This window comes from Triturus cristatus, chromosome 4_1 (genome assembly GCF_964204655.1).
Source record: "Triturus cristatus chromosome 4_1, aTriCri1.1, whole genome shotgun sequence".
Classification (NCBI taxonomy): domain Eukaryota; kingdom Metazoa; phylum Chordata; class Amphibia; order Caudata; family Salamandridae; genus Triturus; species Triturus cristatus.
The window spans coordinates 140,175,429-140,197,898 of record NC_140585.1 but is presented as its reverse complement, the minus strand read 5'-3'; the positions used below and the strand labels follow the sequence as shown (position 1 = coordinate 140,197,898).

General features: G+C 45.1%; 11 non-coding genes across 11 annotated transcripts; all 11 read left to right on the top strand.

Annotated features, from left to right (window-relative positions):
* The first annotated feature begins 82 nt into the window (after window positions 1–82).
* Window positions 83–154, top strand: TRNAC-GCA (transfer RNA cysteine (anticodon GCA)). Its single transcript has one exon. It is a non-coding gene; the product is annotated as a tRNA-Cys (tRNA).
* Window positions 155–1,161: 1,007 nt separating this feature from the next.
* On the top strand, window positions 1,162–1,233 carry TRNAC-GCA (transfer RNA cysteine (anticodon GCA)). Its single transcript has one exon. It is a non-coding gene; the product is annotated as a tRNA-Cys (tRNA).
* A 10,317-nt stretch (window positions 1,234–11,550) lies between these two features.
* TRNAC-GCA (transfer RNA cysteine (anticodon GCA)) lies at window positions 11,551–11,622 on the top strand. The gene has a single exon. It is a non-coding gene; the product is annotated as a tRNA-Cys (tRNA).
* Window positions 11,623–12,619: 997 nt separating this feature from the next.
* TRNAC-GCA (transfer RNA cysteine (anticodon GCA)) lies at window positions 12,620–12,691 on the top strand. The gene has a single exon. It is a non-coding gene; the product is annotated as a tRNA-Cys (tRNA).
* Window positions 12,692–13,699: 1,008 nt separating this feature from the next.
* Window positions 13,700–13,771, top strand: TRNAC-GCA (transfer RNA cysteine (anticodon GCA)). Its single transcript has one exon. It is a non-coding gene; the product is annotated as a tRNA-Cys (tRNA).
* Window positions 13,772–15,849: 2,078 nt separating this feature from the next.
* Window positions 15,850–15,921, top strand: TRNAC-GCA (transfer RNA cysteine (anticodon GCA)). Its single transcript has one exon. It is a non-coding gene; the product is annotated as a tRNA-Cys (tRNA).
* A 2,063-nt stretch (window positions 15,922–17,984) lies between these two features.
* On the top strand, window positions 17,985–18,056 carry TRNAC-GCA (transfer RNA cysteine (anticodon GCA)). The gene has a single exon. It is a non-coding gene; the product is annotated as a tRNA-Cys (tRNA).
* A 997-nt stretch (window positions 18,057–19,053) lies between these two features.
* On the top strand, window positions 19,054–19,125 carry TRNAC-GCA (transfer RNA cysteine (anticodon GCA)). The gene has a single exon. It is a non-coding gene; the product is annotated as a tRNA-Cys (tRNA).
* Window positions 19,126–20,134: 1,009 nt separating this feature from the next.
* TRNAC-GCA (transfer RNA cysteine (anticodon GCA)) lies at window positions 20,135–20,206 on the top strand. The gene has a single exon. It is a non-coding gene; the product is annotated as a tRNA-Cys (tRNA).
* A 996-nt stretch (window positions 20,207–21,202) lies between these two features.
* On the top strand, window positions 21,203–21,274 carry TRNAC-GCA (transfer RNA cysteine (anticodon GCA)). Its single transcript has one exon. It is a non-coding gene; the product is annotated as a tRNA-Cys (tRNA).
* A 1,010-nt stretch (window positions 21,275–22,284) lies between these two features.
* On the top strand, window positions 22,285–22,356 carry TRNAC-GCA (transfer RNA cysteine (anticodon GCA)). The gene has a single exon. It is a non-coding gene; the product is annotated as a tRNA-Cys (tRNA).
* The last annotated feature ends 114 nt before the right edge of the window (window positions 22,357–22,470 follow it).

Genomic DNA, 22,470 nt, shown 5'->3' with positions numbered 1-22,470 from the left:
ACTTTCCGGCCCAACTGAGCATGATGCTCACACTCTTTCATGAGGTACTGATATATTTTCATTCCGACTCTCACAAACAGGTGGGGATATAGCTCAGTGGTAGAGCATTTGACTGCAGATCAAGAGGTCCCTGGTTCAAATTCAGGTGTCCCCTTAGCCTGTTTTGGTTCTTGTGTTTGTAGCTGGGACTTTTCATAAAACCCCTTTGGATCATCACTGACAGAGTCAGTGTTCGCTTGGATCTTACACTTTAATAGCATTACAATGTCACTGCTCAAAACCTGAGAGTAAATGCATTTTTATACAGGGCTCGGTATTCCGTATGGGAAATGTCTGAAAAAGCATTGATTTATTTTGGTATCTGGCTCTTCCTTTCACAGCACCAAACAAAGGGAATGGACTATGAAAGCAATTGACAACTTTGTTTTACAGTTTGGTGCTTCCTTCGATCGCACTACAGAAATTGCATAGAAAAGGGGGCAGCAATGCAGTCAATCTATTCCTCATTTAACCTGTGTCCTCAGTCTTACATGTATTCCACCTCTTCTCTGTGCATACAAAGTATGTGTTTTTTTCAAGCACTTCATTTTTGTGCAATGCATAATCTATTTACTTTCTACTAAAAACGCTGCCCACGTACAAGATGTACAAACCCTAGTTGCAGGTGCAAGCAGGCTGGTCTGAGAAACCAGGCCATTTGCGAACACAAAATAGCTTTTTCTGATGTATTAAATCGAAGGTAGATGAAAGGGGTGTTTGGTTGTACCTTCAAGTACCAAATTTTAGTGGTATGCAGAAATGTTTTTTCACCGTAATTTGGCCCAAAACAATCATACTTCACCACCATATCAGTGATTGTGGTAATCAATCCACAAAGATAAGTAGTCTCGTAAAAACCTCTTCCCCTTTGAGAATGTTTCAAAACAAACATTTTAATTACAGATATTGGTCCTATGGACCACTGCCTATTCAAATAAAATAACAATTAAACATATACATTTTGTTTTTTAAATGATCCTGTTTTCCTTTAATTAATAATATTAAGAACTACTTCTCCTTTTCCACAGTTTCAAGCTCGTACTTTGTGGCCCAACTGAGCTTGAGCCTCTCACTCTTTCATGATGTACTAATATATTGTCATTCTGATCTTTGAAAACAGTTGGGGATATAGCTCAGTGGTAGAGCATTTGACTGCAGATCAAGAGGTCCCTGGTTCAAATCCGGGTGTCCCCTAAACCTATTTTGGTTTTGGTGTTTGTAGCTGGGATCTTTCATAAAGTCCCTGTTAGATCTGGGGGTCTCTAGTTGGCAGAGGTATACACCTTAGACCAAATAGGGACCCTTGCTTCTAGTCAGGGTACAGGGACACACACGGTAGATAACCCCTGCTCACCCTCTAGGTAGCTTGGCTCGAGCAGACAGGCTTATCCCCAAGGCTATGTGTAAGGTATTTGCACGTAGACACCACAATGATCCCCCCACCGCACACCACAAACTTAGACCACACAGGTGAGTTATATCAAAAATAATATATCTTTATCTAGTTTCCGCAGTTGAAATCAAGCATCACAGGTTTACACAATAATCGCTTTCTTGGTTGGTCGGGATCGTCAGACGATAGTCTCAAGTCTCTTGAGTGATTCGATACTCACTGAGAATGAATCAATTTGTAGGCCCTCGATGTTTTAGGCAGCTACGCTGCTCCGGCGGTGTCACTGCGCTCGTTGCACGAGCGCTCCTCGGGCTGTTCGATGCAAGGATTCCACAACTCCCCCGACGAGCCCCCAGTGACGATGTCGACGTCACCGGCGTCAGCCACTCACTGCGCGGCTTCGTAGAGCAGGGAAATACGACTCTCGGTCTGCTTCAGGCCTCCGGGTCGCGGCAAGGCACGTGCCGATGAGCACGTCGATCTTCTTGATGCGGCAACCGGTGTCAGGCCCGGCTCGGTGCGGTACTCTCCAGCAAGACAGAGAGCAGCCAGCCCACCTCACAGGCAGATGTTGAGAAGCTTGGTAGAACAGTCCACGGTCCCTGCGGCACCCAGCAGCGCAGGTGGGACACAGCAGAGTCTTGAGTTCTTGGCAACCTTTCTATCCCTGGGTTGCGAAACAGGAGGCCAGCTCTTCTCAGGCCCTTGGAGATTCAGTTGAAGACACAGCACACAGCAAAGTCTTGTTTGGTCAAGTGGATAGGGTCAGCACACAGCAAGACCCCTTCTCCTCCTCAGCTTCAGTTGCACAGCAGAACAGGTCAGCCTTTAGAGCACACAGCACGGCAATCTTCCTTTAGTTCTTCAGCGGTCCGTCTTTCAGCAGAGGTTCCTCTTGATGGTCGAATCTAAAAATCTGTTGTCAGGGGTCTTGTACTTATACCCCTAAAAGTCTTTGAAGTCTTTGTGCAAGTGGGTCCTGAGCCCGGTCTGATCCAGTTCTGGGTGTTGTTGGAGCACTTTGTTTTCCTGGTCTCTACATTCTTTTCAGAGTGAGGGGCAGAGTCGTCAGCCGCCCAGCAGGAGGTGGAGCCAGCGGAGTGGCAGGCAGGCACAGCCCTATTCAATCCCAGGTGCTATCTCCTCCCTCCACTCTCCCTGCGATTGTCGCCATTCAGCAGAGGGCTGACTCGGCCAACCGCCCGGGGGATCCCCAGCCCCTGTCACTCTCAAACCAGACAGTCAATCCACAAGCGCGCCCAGGCACACAGAAGGGTCAGACAAGAGAACAGCTACTCTCTAAAAAGTACTGTTCTCCAACTCAGGATTTAAAAACAATCTCTCCTAAAAGATGTGTTATCAAATGCTGAGCTCAGGGATATCAACCACTCATGTCTTATCTTGTTCGTATGAGAAGATAGGCGGATAGCCATCGGCACCCGCCTCCCTCATGTTAGCCTATGGAACAAGATAGCCTTGCAGTAGTGAACACACAAAATGGCCGGTGTTCACTACCAGAACATGTTACCTGCACTAGTACATGCTCTACCTTCTACATACACTGCACCCTGCCCAGGGGGGTACCTTGGGCCTTCCATAGGGATGACTGACGTGTATGAAAAGGGAAGGGTTAGGCCCGGCCAGTGTGGACACTGGCCAGGGGGACATGGCAGTCCGGGGACTGCAGGCAGGCCTGCGGCGGCAGGCCTGAGACACTGTTTTAGGGCTACACAGGTGGGTGGCGCAATCAGCGCTGCAGACCCCCTAGTAGCATCCGTCATCACCAGCCCTGGCACACACAGTGCACTTTACTAGGGACTTCATGGTGATACAGATGTGCCAATCAGGTATATCCAATCAATGCGATATTTTACACAGGGAGCACTTACACTCTGGCACTGATTAGCAGTGACAGAGTGTCCAAAGCATCTAAACCAGCATATCGAAATCCAGCACAGCATCAAAAATCCAGGTAACAGAGGCAAAAGATAGGGGAAAAACCCACGCCAAGGATGTCAGGTCTAACACGTGTCCCCTCCAGCTGAAAGCGGGGAGAACTACCCACCCTCTTGGGAGTTCTCATCGCTAAGGCGGAAAAACCTGGACAGACCATCAGCATTGGCGTGCTCTGTACCGGGACGGTGTTCCATCGTAAAGTCCATTCCCTGTAGGGAGATGGACCACCTCAACAGTTTTGGATTCTCACCCCTCATCTGCATTAACCATCTGAGGGGCCTGTGGTCGGTCTGAACACGGAAGTGAGTCCCAAACAGGTAGGGCCTCAGCTTCTTCAGGGCCCAGACCACAGCAAATGCTTCCATTTCAATAGCGCTCCACCTCTGTTCCCTGGGAAGTAGCCTCCTACTAATGAAAGCTACGGGTTGGTCCCCGCCCTCGTCGTCCATCTGTGAGAGTACTGCTCCCACGCCTTGCTCTGAAGCGTCTGTCTGCACTACGAACTCACTCGAAAAGTCAGGCGCCTTAAGCACCGGTGCTGTGCACATTGCAGTTTTCAGGGCATCAAAAGCAGTTTGACAGGCCTCGGTCCAATTCACTTTCCTGGGCTGATTCCTAGAGGTTAGTTCCGTTAAGGGGGCAACAATGGTGCCGTATCCCTTGATGAACCGTCTGTAATACCCGGTGAGTCCTAGAAAGGCCCTCACCTCTGTCTGCGTCTTGGGGGGTTCCCAAGCCAGAATGGTATCGATCTTCGCCTGTAGGGGCGCCACCTGGCCGCTCCCCACCTGGTGTCCCAAATACACCACTGATCCCTGCCCTATCTGGCACTTACTAGCCTTGATAGTGAGGCCTGCCTTCTGCAGCGCCCTCAACACTTCACAGAGGTGTTGCAAGTGTTCCTCCCAAGTGGAGCTGAACACAGCAATGTCATCCAGGTATGCGGCGCTGAATTGCTCCAGCCCGGTCAGTACCCGGTTGACCAGTCTCTGGAAGGTGGCAGGGGCATTTTTCAATCCAAAGGGCATGACCCGAAACTGGAAGTGCCCCTCTGGCGTTGAAAATGCCGACCTCTCCTTTGCCCCGTCAGTTAAGGCAATCTGCCAGTACCCCGAAGTCAAATCGAAGGTGCTGAGGTACCGGGCAGCTCCTAACCGATCCACGAGCTCATCAGCTCTGGGGATGGGGTGCGCGTCAGTCTTGGTGACCGCATTGAGCCCGCGGTAGTCCACGCAAAACCGAAGTTCTGACGGGCCACCGGGTGTAGCAGATTTCTTGGGAACGAGGACCACTGGGCTAGCCCAGGGACTGCTAGAGGGCTCAATTACCCCTAACGCCAACATCCTGGAAACTTCTTCCTTGATGCTGGCCCTGACCTTGTCAGCTACTCTGTAAAACTTCTGTTTCACAGGCAGGCTATCTCCAGTGTCCACATCATGGACGCACCAATTGGTGACACCTGGTGTCAGGGAGAACAGGGAGGCAAACTGACCCAACACCTGGCGACAGTCGCTCTGCTGCTCTGGGGTCAGGGTGGGCGAGAGGACCACACCATCCACTGACCCGTCTTGCTCCTTGGTTGCCAGGAGGTCAGGGAGAGGATCACTATCCTCTTCCCCACCGTCGTCGGTAGCCATGAGCATCGTCACTTCAGACCTCTCTAAGTGGGGTTTGAGGCGGTTTACATGCAAGACTCTAAGGGGCTGCCTAGGAGTCTTCATGTTGATCAGGTAGGTCACCTCACTCTTGCGCTCTACCACCTCATATGGCCCGGTCCACTTGTCACGGAGCGCACAGGGCTCCACCGGCGCCTTTACCCACACTTTCTGCCCGGGATGAAATTCTACCAGAGTGGTATTCTGGTCGTACCATCTTTTCATCTCCTCCTGGCTGGCTTCTAGGTTCTCCTGAGCGAGCTTCCTGAAGCGCTGCATTTGGTTGCGGATGGCCAGCACATAGCTGAACACATCCTGGGGGGTCTTCCCACGGGATTTCTCCCACCCCTCCTTCACCAGTGTGAGAGGTCCTCTAACAGGGTGGCCATACAGCAGTTCAAAGGGGCTGAACCCTAAGGACTTCTGGGGCACCTCCCTGTAGGCAAACAACAGGCATGGTAACAAGACATCCCACTTCCGTCTCATGGGCTCCGCTAGGCCCATAATCATACCTTTCAGGGTGCGGTTGAACCTTTCAACCAACCCATTTCCTTGAGGGTGGTAAGGAGTGGTGAACTTATACGTTACTCCACACTCCTCCCACAGAGACTTCATGTACCTAGAGATGAAGTTGGTACCCCGGTCGGAGACCACTTCTCGAGGGAACCCTACACGGGAAAAGATCCCCATCAATGCACGGCCCACCACGGGTGCTGTGATTGTCCTGAGAGGGACTGCTTCCGGGTACCGAGTGGCGTGATCCACCAAGACCAGGATAAACCTGTTGCCTAAGGCGGTCTTGGGATCCAGGGGCCCTACGATATCAATGCCCACCCGCTCGAAAGGGGTGCTCACTACAGGAAACGGCTGGAGGGGCGCCACGCACTTCCCTCCGCTCTTACCACTGGCTTGACAGGTTTGGCATGACTTACAAAAGGTACCGACGTGCTTCTTCATCTGGGGCCAGTAGAAGTGGGTGACAAGCCTGTGATAGGTCTTGTCTTGCCCCAGATGTCCTGCGAGAGGCACGTCGTGAGCCAGACCCAGTAAGAAGTTCCTGAAGCGCTCGGGTACCACCAGCACACGGGCTGCACCGGGCTCAGCGAACTTAGGCTCACTATACAGTAAGTCATCTTCCCAGTAGATCAAATGTTCCTTGGACCCTAGGCCTGCTGCCTGGTCTGCAGCCTGCTGCCGCACACCACTGAGAGAAGGGCACTCCTTCTGAGCCTGGCAGAATTCCTCCCTGGAGGGGCCACCCTCTTGCTGCCAATGGGTCAGCTCAGGCAACTCCCCCAGTTCGGCCACCTGCTCCCCTGTAGGTTCCAGGGCATCCCCCTCAGGTTCTGCTTCCTCCTGGACCGTGGGAACAGCGGGGGCCGGTTTCCCGCGCCCTCTGCCCCTTCCTCTCCTGGCAGGTTCCTGGGCCATTGTTCCAGGCTCCAGTTCTACTAATTCACCCTTACTGGCTGTCATGGCACGTGTGGATACGCAGATCCACGCTGGCAGTCCTAACATCTCCAAGTGAGTTCTGCGCTCTACGTCCTTCCATGGAGAACTCTCCAGGTCGTTACCCAACAGACAATCTACCGGCAAGGCATCACTGACACAGACTTCCAAGGTACCAGAGACTCCCCCCCATGTAAAGGGAACACGCGCCATCTTGCAGAGGCGAACTGAAGTGTCAGCTGCCACTACTGGGCGGAGTACATTGGGAATGACTTGCTCTTCAGACACCCACTGACACCTGACAGATGTCACACTAGCCCCGGTGTCTCTCAGAGCCTCTATCTCCCTCCCATTGATGGTCACCTTCTGCCCGTATTTCTTAGTGTTAGCGGGTATCAAGGCATCCCGGACCATCTCTTGGTCTCCTAACGAGACAAGGGTCATCATAGCTAATCCCTCTTCCCCAATGGAAATCAAATCCCCTCCCAAAGCTACACTAGCTAACCCTGGGACTGGAGCAGCAGCTGGTGCTGGGGGTTTATTGGGACATTTAGGGGCGATGTGCCCCACTTCCCTACAAGCATAGCAAGTAGGCGGTGGTCTGTTGCCCTTAGGGGGCCAGGACCTCTTCGGCTTGGGGGCTTGGGACTCCTTCTCCTGGGAACTGTTTTGGGGCCCTTTAGAGAACTCCTTGCTGTTACCCTTGTCCTCCCCACCTTTCTGCTGGGGACCCTGTCCACCCTTGGCTGGCATACTTACCACCCCTTAGTTGACCCTGGTGCTAGTCCAGCGGTCTGCCTCCTTAGCAAGCTCACTGGGATCAGTTAACTTGCTGTCTAAAAGATGCTGGCGCAGCTCTGGAACACATAGACTACTCAAGTGCTCCCAACTAATCAAGTGACACAACCCCACATAATCAGTAACTTTGCTGCCCTTTATCCAACCTTCCAGTGCACGCGTGTACATACTCACACACTCCACCCATGTACTCGAATCAAGTTTCTTGAAGTTCCTAAACTTCTGTCGGTACTGTTCTGGTGTAAGCCCATACCTGAGGCATAAGGCCGCCTTCATTGTGGGGTAGGTTAAGGTCCCTGCTGCTTCTAAGGGTGCTAAGACATCCCTCCCAGAGGCCTCAAAATGCTTCCACAAACCCGCTCCCCAACTTTTCTCAGGCACTTCATTCATCTTCAAGGCAAGCTCATAGGATCTAAACCACGCATAGATATCCTCACCCCTCTGATAATTCTGCACCAAATCTTTCGGTATGTATACTTTACCCGCCTGTACTGGTTGTGCGCTGCCACCATTCGGACTGGACGCCACCTGTTTGGCTTTAATGTCCAGCTCCCTCATGCTCAACTCATGAGCCAACTGGAGTTTCTTCTCTTCTAACGCAAGAGCATTCCTCCTCTCCTCCGCCTCTTTCTCACTGTCAAGGCGCAGTTTCCTTTCTTCCGCTTGAGCTTTGAGCTTAAAAAGTTCAATCTCATGGGCTCTAACCCTCTGGTTTTCCTCCATCTCCTCTGGAGAGAGGCTCCTACTGGAATGGGTGCTGCCAGCCCCCGACGCTGGCCTATTCACTGGCAGATCATCGGATCCAAATCCGTTCTCCGGTGTGCCATCCCCTTCCGTAGTTTCCTCGGTTGCGCCATTCTTGGCCTCCCACCAGGGCCTTAGAGCTTTCTGTAGCTCCGTCTTGTTGGCGCTGCCCTTCGCTGGGCATCCAAGCTGCTTGCAGAATTGCTTTAGTTGCTCCTTCTTATACTCGAGCAACTTTTTCACCTCGAATTGCAACTCCGGTTCCTCGCCTACTCCGTTCAGAGACATGATGCTTCGTCGATCCTCCAAGAATAGTCTTCGCAAAAAACTTCGTGCGATGCAACTGCTTACTAGATTAGTGATGTACGAAGAATCACTGCAGGTCAAGTGCAAATACTGGTTCTAATCCGCACCGCTGACCACCAATGTTAGATCTGGGGGTCTCTAGTTGGCAGAGGTATACACCTTAGACCAAATAGGGACCCTTGCTTCTAGTCAGGGTACAGGGACACACACGGTAGATAACCCCTGCTCACCCTCTAGGTAGCTTGGCTCGAGCAGACAGGCTTATCCCAAAGGCTATGTGTAAGGTATTTGCACGTAGACACCACAATGATCCCCCCTCCGCACACCACAAACTTAGACCACACAGGTGAGTTATATCAAAAATAATATATCTTTATCTAGTTTCCGCAGTTGAAATCAAGCATCACAGGTTTACACAATAATCGCTTTCTTGGTTGGTCGGGATCGTCAGACGATAGTCTCAAGTCTCTTGAGTGATTCGATACTCACTGAGAATGAATCAATTTGTAGGCCCTCGATGTTTTAGGCAGCTACGCTGCTCCGGCGGTGTCACTGCGCTCGTTGCACGAGCGCTCCTCGGGCTGTTCGATGCAAGGATTCCACAACTCCCCCGACGAGCCCCCAATGACGATGTCGACGTCACCGGCGTCAGCCACTCACTGCGCGGCTTCGTAGAGCAGGGAAATACGACTCTCGGTCTGCTTCAGGCCTCCGGGTCGCGGCAAGGCACGTGCCGATGAGCACGTCGATCTTCTTGATGCGGCAACCGGTGTCAGGCCCGGCTCGGTGCGGTACTCTCCAGCAAGACAGAGAGCAGCCAGCCCACCTCACAGGCAGATGTTGAGAAGCTTGGTAGAACAGTCCACGGTCCCTGCGGCACCCAGCAGCGCAGGTGGGACACAGCAGAGTCTTGAGTTCTTGGCAACCTTTCTATCCCTGGGTTGCGAAACAGGAGGCCAGCTCTTCTCAGGCCCTTGGAGATTCAGTTGAAGACACAGCACACAGCAAAGTCTTGTTTGGTCAAGTGGATAGGGTCAGCACACAGCAAGACCCCTTCTCCTCCTCAGCTTCAGTTGCACAGCAGAACAGGTCAGCCTTTAGAGCACACAGCACGGCAATCTTCCTTTAGTTCTTCAGCGGTCCGTCTTTCAGCAGAGGTTCCTCTTGATGGTCGAATCTAAAAATCTGTTGTCAGGGGTCTTGTACTTATACCCCTAAAAGTCTTTGAAGTCTTTGTGCAAGTGGGTCCTGAGCCCGGTCTGATCCAGTTCTGGGTGTTGTTGGAGCACTTTGTTTTCCTGGTCTCTACATTCTTTTCAGAGTGAGGGGCAGAGTCGTCAGCCGCCCAGCAGGAGGTGGAGCCAGCGGAGTGGCAGGCAGGCACAGCCCTATTCAATCCCAGGTGCTATCTCCTCCCTCCACTCTCCCTGCGATTGTCGCCATTCAGCAGAGGGCTGACTCGGCCAACCGCCCGGGGGATCCCCAGCCCCTGTCACTCTCAAACCAGACAGTCAATCCACAAGCGCGCCCAGGCACACAGAAGGGTCAGACAAGAGAACAGCTACTCTCTAAAAAGTACTGTTCTCCAACTCAGGATTTAAAAACAATCTCTCCTAAAAGATGTGTTATCAAATGCTGAGCTCAGGGATATCAACCACTCATGTCTTATCTTGTTCGTATGAGAAGATAGGCGGATAGCCATCGGCACCCGCCTCCCTCATGTTAGCCTATGGAACAAGATAGCCTTGCAGTAGTGAACACACAAAATGGCCGGTGTTCACTACCAGAACATGTTACCTGCACTAGTACATGCTCTACCTTCTACATACACTGCACCCTGCCCAGGGGGGTACCTTGGGCCTTCCATAGGGATGACTGACGTGTATGAAAAGGGAAGGGTTAGGCCCGGCCAGTGTGGACACTGGCCAGGGGGACATGGCAGTCCGGGGACTGCAGGCAGGCCTGCGGCGGCAGGCCTGAGACACTGTTTTAGGGCTACACAGGTGGGTGGCGCAATCAGCGCTGCAGACCCCCTAGTAGCATCCGTCATCACCAGCCCTGGCACACACAGTGCACTTTACTAGGGACTTCATGGTGATACAGATGTGCCAATCAGGTATATCCAATCAATGCGATATTTTACACAGGGAGCACTTACACTCTGGCACTGATTAGCAGTGACAGAGTGTCCAAAGCATCTAAACCAGCATATCGAAATCCAGCACAGCATCAAAAATCCAGGTAACAGAGGCAAAAGATAGGGGAAAAACCCACGCCAAGGATGTCAGGTCTAACAGTCCCTATGGATCACCATTGACAGAGTCAGTGTTCAGTTGGATCTTATACTTTATTAGCATTACAGTGTCACTGCTCAAAACCTGGGAATAAATGCATTTTTACACAGGGCGTGGGAACTTTCTGAAACATCATTGATTTATTTTGGAATCCGGCTCTTCCTCTCACAGCTTCAAGCAAAGAGAATCACTATGAAAACAATTGAAAACTTTGTTATACAGTTTGGTGCTTCCTTGTAGCGCACTAAAGAAATGGCATAGTATACTCGGCAGCGCTGCAGTCAATCTATTTCTCATTTAACCTGTGTCCTCAGTCTTACATATATTCCTCCTCTCCTCTGTGCATACAAAATATGTGTTTGTTTAAAGCACTTCATTCTTGTGCAACGTAGAAACTATTTAATTTCTCCTTAAAACCTCTGCCTACGTGCAAAATGTATGAACCCTCGTTGCAGGTGAAAAAAGGCTGGCTCGAAGACTCAGGCCATTTTCGAACACAAAATGGCCTTTTCTGATATATTAAATTGATGGTACTTGAAAGGGACGTTTGGGTGTACCTTCCAAATACCAAATTGCAGTGGTATGTAGAAATGTTTTTCGTCCATCATTTGGCCCAAAACAATCATCCTTCACCACCATCTCGGTGATTGTGGTAACCAATCCGCGAAAGGATAAGGCGTCCCGTAAAAACCTCTTCCCCTTTGAGAATGTTTCAAAACAAGCATTTTATGTACAGGCATTGGTCCTATGGACCACTGCCTGTTCAAATAAAATAACAATGAAACATAAATAATATTAAGAACTACTTTTCCTGTTCCACAGTTTCAAGCTTGTACTTTCTGGCCCAACTGAGCATGATGCTCACACTCTTTCATGAGGTACTGATATATTTTCGTTCCGACTCTCACAAACTGGTGGGGATATAGCTCAGTGGTAGAGCATTTGACTGCAGATCAAGAGGTCCCTGGTTCAAATCCGAGTGTCCCCTAAACATATTTTGGTTCTGGTGTTTGTAGCTGGGATCTTTCATAAAGTCCCTATGGATCACCATTGACAGAGTCAGTGTTCAGTTGGATCTTATACTTTATTACCATTACAGTGTCACTGCTCAAAACCTGGGAATAAATGCATTTTTACACAGGGCGTGGGAACTTTCTGAAACATCATTGATTTATTTTGGAATCCGGCTCTTCCTTTCACAGCTTCAAGCAAAGAGAATGACTATGAAAACAATTGAAAACTTTGTTATACAGTTTGGTACTTCCTTGTAGTGCACTAAAGAAATGGCATAGTATACTCGGCAGCGCTGCAGTCAATCTATTTCTCATTTAACCTGTGTCCTCAGTCTTACATATATTCCTCCTCTCCTCTGTGCATACAAAATATGTGTTTGTTTAAAGCACTTCATTCTTGTGCAACGTAGAAACTATTAAATTTCTCCTTAAAACCTCTGCCTACGTGCAAAATGTATGAACCCTCGTTGCAGATGAAAAAAGGCTGGCTCGAAGACTCAGGCCATTTTCGAACACAAAATGGCCTTTTCTGATATATTAAATTGATGGTACTTGAAAGGGACGTTTGGGTGTACCTTCCAAATACCAAATTGCAGTGGTATGTAGAAATGTTTTTCGTCCATCATTTGGCCCAAAACAATCATACTTCACCACCATCTCGGTGATTGTGGTAAGCAATCCGCGAAAGGATAAGGCGTCCCATAAAAACCTCTTCCCCTTTGAGAATGTTTCAAAACAAGCATTTTATGTACAGGCATTGGTCCTATGGACCACTGCCTGATCAAATAAAATAACAATGAAACATATAAATATTTTTTTTAAACCATCCCGTTTTCCTTCAATAAATAATATTAAGAACTACTTCTCCTGTTCCACAGTTTCAAGCTTGTACTTTCCGGCCCAACTGAGCATGATGCTCACACTCTTTCATGAGGTACTGATATATTTTCATTCCGACTCTCACAAACAGGTGGGGACATAGCTCAGTGGTAGAGCATTTGACTGCAGATCAAGAAGTCCCTGGTTCAAATCCAGGTGTCCCCTTAGCCTGTTTTGGTTCTTGTGTTTGTAGCTGTGACTTTTCATAAAACCCCTTTGGATCATCATTGACAGAGTCAGTGTTCGCTTGGATCTTACACTTTAATAGCATTACAATGTCACTGCTCAAAACCTGAGAGTAAATGCATTTTTATACAGGGCGCGGTATTCCGTATGGGAAATGTCTGAAAAAGCATTGATTTATTTTGGAATCTGGCTCTTCCTTTCACAGCACCAAACAAAGGGAATGGACTATGAAAGCAATTGACAACTTTGTTTTACAGTTTGGTGCTTCCTATGATCGCACTACAGAAATTGCATAGAAAAGTGGGCAGAAATGCAGTCAATCTATTCCTCATTTAACCTGTGTCCTCAGTCTTACATGTATTCCACCTCTTCTCTGTGCATACAAAGTATGTGTTTGTTTGAAGCACTTCATTTTTGTGCAATGCATAATCTATTTACTTTGTACTAAAAAACGCTGCCCACGTACAAGATGTACGAACCCTAGTTGCAGGTGCAAGCAGGCTGGTCTGAGAAACCAGGCCATTTGCGAACACAAAATAGCTTTTTCTGATGTATTAAATCGAAGGTACATGAAATGGGTGTTTGGTTGTACCTTCAAATACCAAATTGTAGTGGTATGTAGAAATGTTTTTTCACCGTAATTTGGCCCAAAACAATCATACTTCACCACCATATCAGTGATTGTGGTAATCAACCCACAAAGATAAGTAGTCTCAAAAAAACCTCTTCCCCTTTGAGAATGTTTCAAAACAAACATTTTAATTACAGATATTGGTCCTATGGACCACTGCCTATCCAAATAAAATAACAATTAAACATATACATTTTGTTTTTTAAATGATCCTGCTTTCCTTTAATTAATAATATTAAGAACTACTTCTCCTTTTCCACAGTATCAAGCTCGTACTTTGTGGCCCAACTGAGCTTGAGCCTCTCACTCTTTCATGATGTACTGATATATTGTCATTCTGATCTTAAAAACCAGTTGGGGATATAGCTCAGTGGTAGAGCATTTGACTGCAGATCAAGAGGTCCCTGGTTCAAATCCGGGTGTCCCCTAAACCTATTTTGGTTCTGGTGTTTGTAGCTGGGATCTTTCATAAAGTCCCTTTGGATCACCATTGACAGAGTCAGTGTTCAGTTGGATCTTATACTTTATTAGCATTACAGTGTCACTGCTCAAAACCTGGGAATAAATGCATTTTTACACAGGGCGTGGGAACTTTCTGAAACATCATTGATTTATTTTGGAATCCGGCTCTTCCTTTCACAGCTTCAAGCAAAGAGAATGACTATGAAAACAATTGAAAACTTTGTTATACAGTTTGGTGCTTCCTTGTAGCACACTAAAGAAATGGCATAGTATACTCGGCAGCGCTGCAGTCAATCTATTTCTCATTTAACCTGTGTCCTCAGTCTTACATATCTTCCTCCTCTCCTCTGTGCTTACAAAATATTTGTTTGTTTAAATCACTTCATTGTTGTGCATCGTAGAATCTATTTAATTTCTCCTTAAAACCTCTGCCTACGTGCAAAATGTATGAACCCTGGTTGCAGATGAAAAAAGGCTGGCTCGGAGACTCAGGCCATTTTCGAACACAAAATGGCCTTTTCTGATATATTAAATTGATGGTACTTGAAAGGGACGTTTGGGTGTACCTTCCAAATACCAAATTGCAGTGGTATGTAGAAATGTTTTTCGTCCATCATTTGGCCCAAAACAATCATACTTCACCACCATCTCGGTGATTGTGGTAAGCAATCCGCGAAAGGATAAGGCGTCCCGTAAAAACCTCTTCCCCTTTGAGAATGTTTCAAAACAAGCATTTTATGTACAGGGATTGGTCCTATGGACCACTGCCTGTTCAAATAAAATAACAATGAAACATATAAATATTTTTTTTAAACGATACCGTTTTCCTTCAATAAATAATATTAAGAACTACTTCTCCTGTTCCACAGTTTCAAGCTTGTACTTTCCGGCCCAACTGAGCATGATGCTCACACTCTTTCATGAGGTACTGATATATTTTCATTCCGACACTCACAAACAGGTGGGGATATAGCTCAGTGGTAGAGCATTTGACTGCAGATCAAGAGGTCCCTTGTTCAAATCCAGGTGTCCCCGTAGCCTGTTTTGGTTCTTGTGTTTATAGCTGGGACTTTTCATAAAACCCCTTTGGATCATCATTGACAGAGTCAGTGTTCGCTTGGATCTTACACTTTAACAGCATTACAATGTCACTGCTCAAAACCTGAAAGTAAATGCATTTTTATACAGGGCTCGGTATTCCGTATGGGAAATGTCTGAAAAAGCATTGATTTATTTTGGAATCTGGCTCTTCCTTTCACAGCACCAAACAAAGGGAATGGACTATGAAAGCAATTGGCAACTTTGTTTTACAGTTTAGTGCTTCCTTCAATTGCACTACAGAAATTGCATAGAAAAGTGGGCAGCAATGCATTCAATCTATTCCTCATTTAACCTGTGTCCTCAGTCTTACATGTATTCCACCTCTTCTCTGTGCATAAAAAGTATGTGTTTGTTTGAAGCACTTCATTTTTGTGCAATGCATAATCTATTTACTTTCTACTAAAATACGCTGCCCACGTACAAGATGTACGAACCCTAGTTGCAGGTGCAAGCAGACTGGTCTGAGAAACCAGGCCATTTGCGAACACAAAATAGCTTTTTCTGATGTATTAAATCGAAGGTACATGAAAGGGGTGTTTGGTTGTACCTTCAAATACCAAATTGTAGTGGTATGCAGAAATGTTTTTTCACCGTAATTTGGCCCAAAACAATCATACTTCACCACCATATCAGTGATTGTGGTAATCAATCCACAAAGATAAGTAGTCTCGTAAAAACCTGTTCCTCTTTGAGAATGTTTCAAAACAAACATTTTAATTACAGATATTGGTCCTATGGACCACTGCCTATTCAAATAAAATAACAATTAAACATATACATTTTGTTTTTTAAATGATCCTGTTTTCCTTTAATTAATAATATTAAGAACTACTTCTCCTTTTCCACAGTTTCAAGCTCGTACTTTGTGGCCCTAACTGAGCTTGAGCCTCTCACTCTTTCATGATGTACTGATATATTGTCATTCTGATCTTTGAAAACAGTTGGGGATATAGCTCAGTGGTAGAGCATTTGACTGCAGATCAAGAGGTCCCTGGTTCAAATCCGGGTGTCCCCTAAACCTATTTTGGTTCTGGTGTTTGTAGCTAGGATCTTTCATAAAGTCCCTTTGGATCACCATTGACAGAGTCAGTGTTCAGTTAGATCTTATACTTTATTAGCATTACAGTGCCACTGCTCAAAACCTGGCAATAAATGCATTTTTACACAGGGCGTGGGAACTTTTTGAAACATCATTGATTTATTTTGGAATCCGGCTCTCCTTTCACAGCTTCAAACAAAGAGAATGAGTATGAAAACAATTGAAAACTTTGTTATACAGTTTGGTGCTTCCTTGTAGCGCACTAAAGAAATGGCATAGTATAGTCGGCAGCGCTGCAGTCAATCTATTTCTCATTTAACATGTGTCCTCAGTCTTACATATATTCCTCCTCTCCTCTGTGCATACAAAATATGTGTTTGTTTAAAGCACTTCATTCTTGTGCAACGTAGAAACTATTTAATTTATCCTTAAAACCTCTGCCTACGTGCAAAATGTATGAACCCTCGTTGCAGATGAAAAAAGGCTGGCTCGAAGACTCAGGCCATTTTCGAACACAAAATGGCCTTTTCTGATATATTAAATTGATGGTACTTGAAAAGGACGTTTGGGTGTACCTTCCAAATACCAAATTGCAGTGGTATGTAGAAATGTTTTTCGTCCATCATTTGGCCCAAAACAATCATACTTCACCACCATCTCGGTGATTGTGGTAACCAATCCGCGAAAGGATAAGGCGTCCCGTAAAAACCTCTTCCCCTTTGAGAATGTTTCAAAACAAGCATTTTATGTACAGGCATTGGTCCTATGGACCACTGCCTGTTCAAATAAAATAACAATGAAACATATAAATATTTTTTTTAAACGATCCCGTTTTCCTTCAATAAATAATATTAAGAACTACTTCTCCTGTTCCACAGTTTCAAGCTTGTACTTTCCGGCCCAACTGAGCATGATGCTCACACTCTTTCATGAGGTACTGATATATTTTCATTCCGACTCTCACAAACAGGTGGGGATATAGCATTTGACTGCAGATCAAGAGGTCACTGGTTCAAATCCAGGTGTCCCCTTGGCCTGTTTTGGTTCTTGTGTTTGTAGCTGGGACTTTTCATAAAACCCCTTTGGATCATCATTGACAGAGTCAGTGTTCGCTTGGATCTTACACTTTAACAGCATTACAATGTCACTGCTCAAAACCTGAGAGTAAATGCATTTTTATACAGGGCGCAGTATTCCCTATGGGAAATGTCTGAAAAAGCATTGATTTATTTTGGAATCTGGCTCTTCCTTTCACAGCACCAAACAAAGGGAATGGACTATGAAAGCAATTGGCAACTTTGTTTTACAGTTTAGTGCTTCCTTCAATCGCACTACAGAAATTGCATAGAAAAGTGGGCAGCAATGCAGTCAATCTATTCCTCATTTAACCTGTGTCCTCAGTCTTACATGTATTCCACCTCTTCTCTGTGCATACAAAGTATGTGTTTGTTTGAAGCACTTCATTTTTGTGCAATGCATAATCTATTTACTTTCTACTAAAATACGCTGCCCACGTACAAGATGTACGAACCCTAGTTGCAGGTGCAAGCAGGCTGGTCTGAGAAACCAGGCCATTTGCGAACATAAAATAGCTTTTTCTGATGTATTAAATCGAAGGTACATGAAAGGGGTGTTTGGTTGTACCTTCAAATACCAAATTGTAGTGGTATGCAGAAATGTTTTTTCACCGTAATTTGGCCCAAAACAATCATACTTCACCACCATATCAGTGATTGTGGTAATCAATCCACAAAGATAAGTAGTCTCGTAAAAACCTCTTCCCCTTTGAGAATGTTTCAAAACAAACATTTTAATTACAGATATTGGTCCTATGGACCACTGCCTATTCAAATAAAATACCAATTAAACATATACATTTTGTTTTTTAAATGATCCTGTTTTCCTTTAATTAATAATATTAAGAACTACTTCTCCTTTTCCACAGTTTCAAGCTCGTACTTTGTGGCCCAACTGAGCTTGAGCCTCTCACTCTTTCATGATGTACTGATATATTGTCATTCTGATCTTTATAAACAGTTGGGGATATAGCTCAGTGGTAGAGCATTTGACTGCAGATCAAGAGGTCCCTGGTTCAAATCCGAGTGTCCCCTAAACCTATTTTGGTTTTGGTGTTTGTAGCTGGGATCTTTCATAAAGTCCCTATGGATCTCCATTGACAGAGTCAGTGTTCAGTTGGATCTTATACTTTATTAGCATTACAGTGTCACTGCTCAAAACCTTGGAATAAATGCATTTTTACACAGGGCTTGGGAACTTTCTGAAACATCATTGATTTATTTTGGAATCCGGCTCTTCCTTTCACAGCTTCAAGCAAAGAGAATCACTATGAAAACAATTGAAAACTTTGTTATACAGTTTGGTGCTTCCTTGTAGCGCACTAAAGAAATGGCATAGTATACTCGGCAGCGCTGCAGTCAATCTATTTCTCATTTAACCTGTGTCCTCAGTCTTACATATATTCCTCCTTTCCTCTGTGCATACAAAATATGTGTTTGTTTAAAGCACTTCATTCTTGTGCAACGTAGAAACTATTTAATTTCTCCTTAAAACCTCTGCCTACGTGCAAAATGTATGAACCCTCGTTGCAGATGAAAAAAGGCTGGCTCGAAGACTCAGGCCATTTTCGAACACAAAATGGCCTTTTCTGATATATTAAATTGATGGTACTTGAAAGGGACGTTTGGGTGTACCTTCCAAATACCAAATTGCAGTGGTATGTAGAAATGTTTTTCGTCCATCATTTGGCCCAAAACAATCATACTTCACCACCATCTCGGTGATTGTGGTAACCAATCCGCGAAAGGATAAGGCGTCCCGTAAAAACCTCTTCCCCTTTGAGAATGTTTCAAAACAAGCATTTTATGTACAGGCATTGGTCCTATGGACCACTGCCTGTTCAAATAAAATAACAATGAAACATATAAATATTTTTTTTAAACGATCCCGTTTTCCTTCAATAAATAATATTAAGAACTACTTCTCCTGTTCCACAGTTTCAAGCTTGTACTTTCCGGCCCAACTGAGCATGATGCTCACACTCTTTCATGAGGTACTGATATATTTTCATTCCGACTCTCACAAACAGGTGGGGATATAGCTCAGTGGTAGAGCATTTGACTGCAGATCAAGAGGTCCCTGGTTCAAATCCAGGTGTCCCCTTGGCCTGTTTTGGTTCTTGTGTTTGTAGCTGGGACTTTTCATAAAACCCCTTTGGATCATCATTGACAGAGTCAGTGTTCGCTTGGATCTTACACTTTAACAGCATTACAATGTCACTGCTCAAAACCTGAGAGTAAATGCATTTTTATACAGGGCTCGGTATTCCGTATGGGAAATGTCTGAAACAGCATTGATTTATTTTGGAATCTGGCTCTTCCTTTCACAGCACCAAACAAAGGGAATGGACTATGAAAGCAATTGGCAACTTTGTTTTACAGTTTAGTGCTTCCTTCAATCGCACTACAGAAATTGAATAGAAAAGTGGGCAGCAATGCAGTCAATCTATTCCTCATTTAACCTGTGTCCTCAGTCTTACATGTATTCCACCTCTTCTCTGTGCATACAAAGTATGTGTTTGTTTGAAGCACTTCATTTTTGTGCAATGCATAATCTATTTACTTTCTACTAAAAAACGCTGCCCACGTACAAGATGTACGAACCCTAGTTGCAGGTGCAAGCAGGCTGGTCTGAGAAACCAGGCCATTTGGGAACACAAAATTGCTTTTTCTGATGTATTAAATCGAAGGTACATGAAATGGGTGTTTGGTTGTACCTTTAAATACCAAATTGTAGTGGTATGTAGAAATGTTTTTTCACCGTAATTTGGCCCAAAACAATCATACTTCACCACCATATCAGTGATTGTGGTAATCAATCCACAAAGATAAGTAGTCTCGTAAAAACCTGTTCCTCTTTGAGAATGTTTCAAAACAAACATTTTAATTACAGATATTGGTCCTATGGACCACTGCCTATTCAAATAAAATAACAATTAAACATATACATTTTGTTTTTTAAATGATCCTGTTTTCCTTTAATTAATAATATTAAGAACTACTTCTCCTTTTCCACAGTTTCAAGCTCGTACTTTGTGGCCCTAACTGAGCTTGAGCCTCTCACTCTTTCATGATGTACTGATATATTGTCATTCTGATCTTTGAAAACAGTTGGGGATATAGCTCAGTGGTAGAGCATTTGACTGCAGATTAAGAGGTCCCTGGTTCAAATCCGGGTGTCCCCTAAACCTATTTTGGTTCTGGTGTTTGTAGCTAGGATCTTTCATAAAGTCCCTTTGGATCACCATTGACAGAGTCAGTGTTCAGTTGGATCTTATACTTTATTAGCATTACAGTGTCACTGCTCAAAACCTGGGAATAAATGCATTTTTACACAGGGCGTGGGAACTTTCTGAAACATCATTGATTTATTTTGTAATCCGGCTCTCCTTTCACAGCTTCAAACAAAGAGAATGAGTATGAAAACAATTGAAAACTTTGTTATACAGTTTGGTGCTTCCTTGTAGCGCACTAAAGAAATGGCATAGTATAGTCGGCAGCGCTGCAGTCAATCTATTTCTCATTTAACATGTGTCCTCAGTCTTACATATATTCCTCCTCTCCTCTGTGCATACAAAATATGTGTTTGTTTAAAGCACTTCATTCTTGTGCAACGTAGAAACTATTTAATTTCTCCTTAAAACCTCTGCCTACGTGCAAAATGTATGAACCCTCGTTGCAGATGAAAAAAGGCTGGCTCGAAGACTCAGGTCATTTTCGAACACAAAATGGCCTTTTCTGATATATTACATTGATGGTACTTGAAAGGGACATTTGGGTGTACCTTCCAAATACCAAATTGCAGTGGTATGTAGAAATGTTTTTCGTCCATCATTTGGCCCAAAACAATCATACTTCACCACCATCTCGGTGATTGTGGTAACCAATCCGCGAAAGGATAAGGCGTCCCGTAAAAACCTCTTCCCCTTTGAGAATGTTTCAAAACAAGCATTTTATGTACAGGCATTGGTCCTATGGACCACTGCCTGTTCAAATAAAATAACAATGAAACATATAAATATTTTTTTTAAACAATCCCGTTTTCCTTCAATAAATAATATTAAGAACTACTTCTCCTGTTCCACAGTTTCAAGCTTGTACTTTCCGGCCCAAATGAGCATGATGCTCACACTCTTTCATGAGGTACTGATATATTTTCATTCCGAATCCCACAAACAGGTGGGGATATAGCTCAGTGGTAGAGCATTTGACTGCAGATCAGGAGGTCCCTGGTTCAAATCCAGGTGTCCCCTTAGCCTCTTTTGGTTCTTGTGTTTGTAGCTGGGACTTTTCATAAAACCCCTTTGGATCATCATTGACAGAGTCAGTGTTCGCTTGGATCTTACACTTTAACAGCATTACAATGTCACTGCTCAAAACCTGAGAGTAAATGCATTTTTATACAGGGCTCGGTATTCCGTATGGGAAATGTCTGAAAAAGCATTGATTTATTTTGGAATCCGGCTCTTCCTTTCACAGCACCAAACAAAGGGAATGGACTATGAAAGCAATTGGCAACTTTGTTTTACAGTTTAGTGCTTCCTTCAATCGCACTACAGAAATTGCATAGAAAAGTGGGCAGCGCTGCAGTCAATCTATTTCTCATTTAACCTGCGTCCTCAGTCTTCCATATATTCCTCCTCTCCTCTGTGCATACAAAATATGTGTTTGTTTAAAGCACTTCATTCTTGTGCAACGTAGAAACTATTTAATTTCTCCTTAAAACCTCTGCCTACGTGCAAAATGTATGAACCCTCATTGCAGATGAAAAAAGGCTGGCTCGAAGACTCAGGCCATTTTCGAACACAAAATGGCCTTTTCTGATATATTAAATTGATGGTACTTGAAAGGGACGTTTGGGTGTACCTTCCAAATACCAAATTGCAGTGGTATGTAGAAATGTTTTTCGTCCATCATTTGGCCCAAAACAATCATACTTCACCACCATCTCGGTGATTGTGGTAACCAATCCGCGAAAGGATAAGGCGTCCCGTAAAAACCTCTTCCCCTTTGAGAATGTTTCAAAACAAGCATTTTATGTACAGGCATTGGTCCTATGGACCACTGCCTGTTCAAATAAAATAACAATGAAACATATGATTATTTTTTTTAAACGATCCCGTTTTCCTTCAATAAATAATATTAAGAACTACTTCTCCTGTTCCACAGTTTCAAGCTTGTACTTTCCGGCCCAACTGAGCATGATGCTCACACTCTTTCATGAGGTACTGATATATTTTCATTCCGACTCTCACAAACAGGTGGGGATATAGCTCAGTGGTAGAGCATTTGACTGCAGATCAAGAGGTCCCTGGTTCAAATCCAGGTGTCCCCTCGGCCTGTTTTGGTTCTTGTGTTTGTAGCTGGGACTTTTCATAAAACCCCTTTGGATCATCATTGACAGAGTCAGTGTTCGCTTGGATCTTACACTTTAATAGCATTACAATGT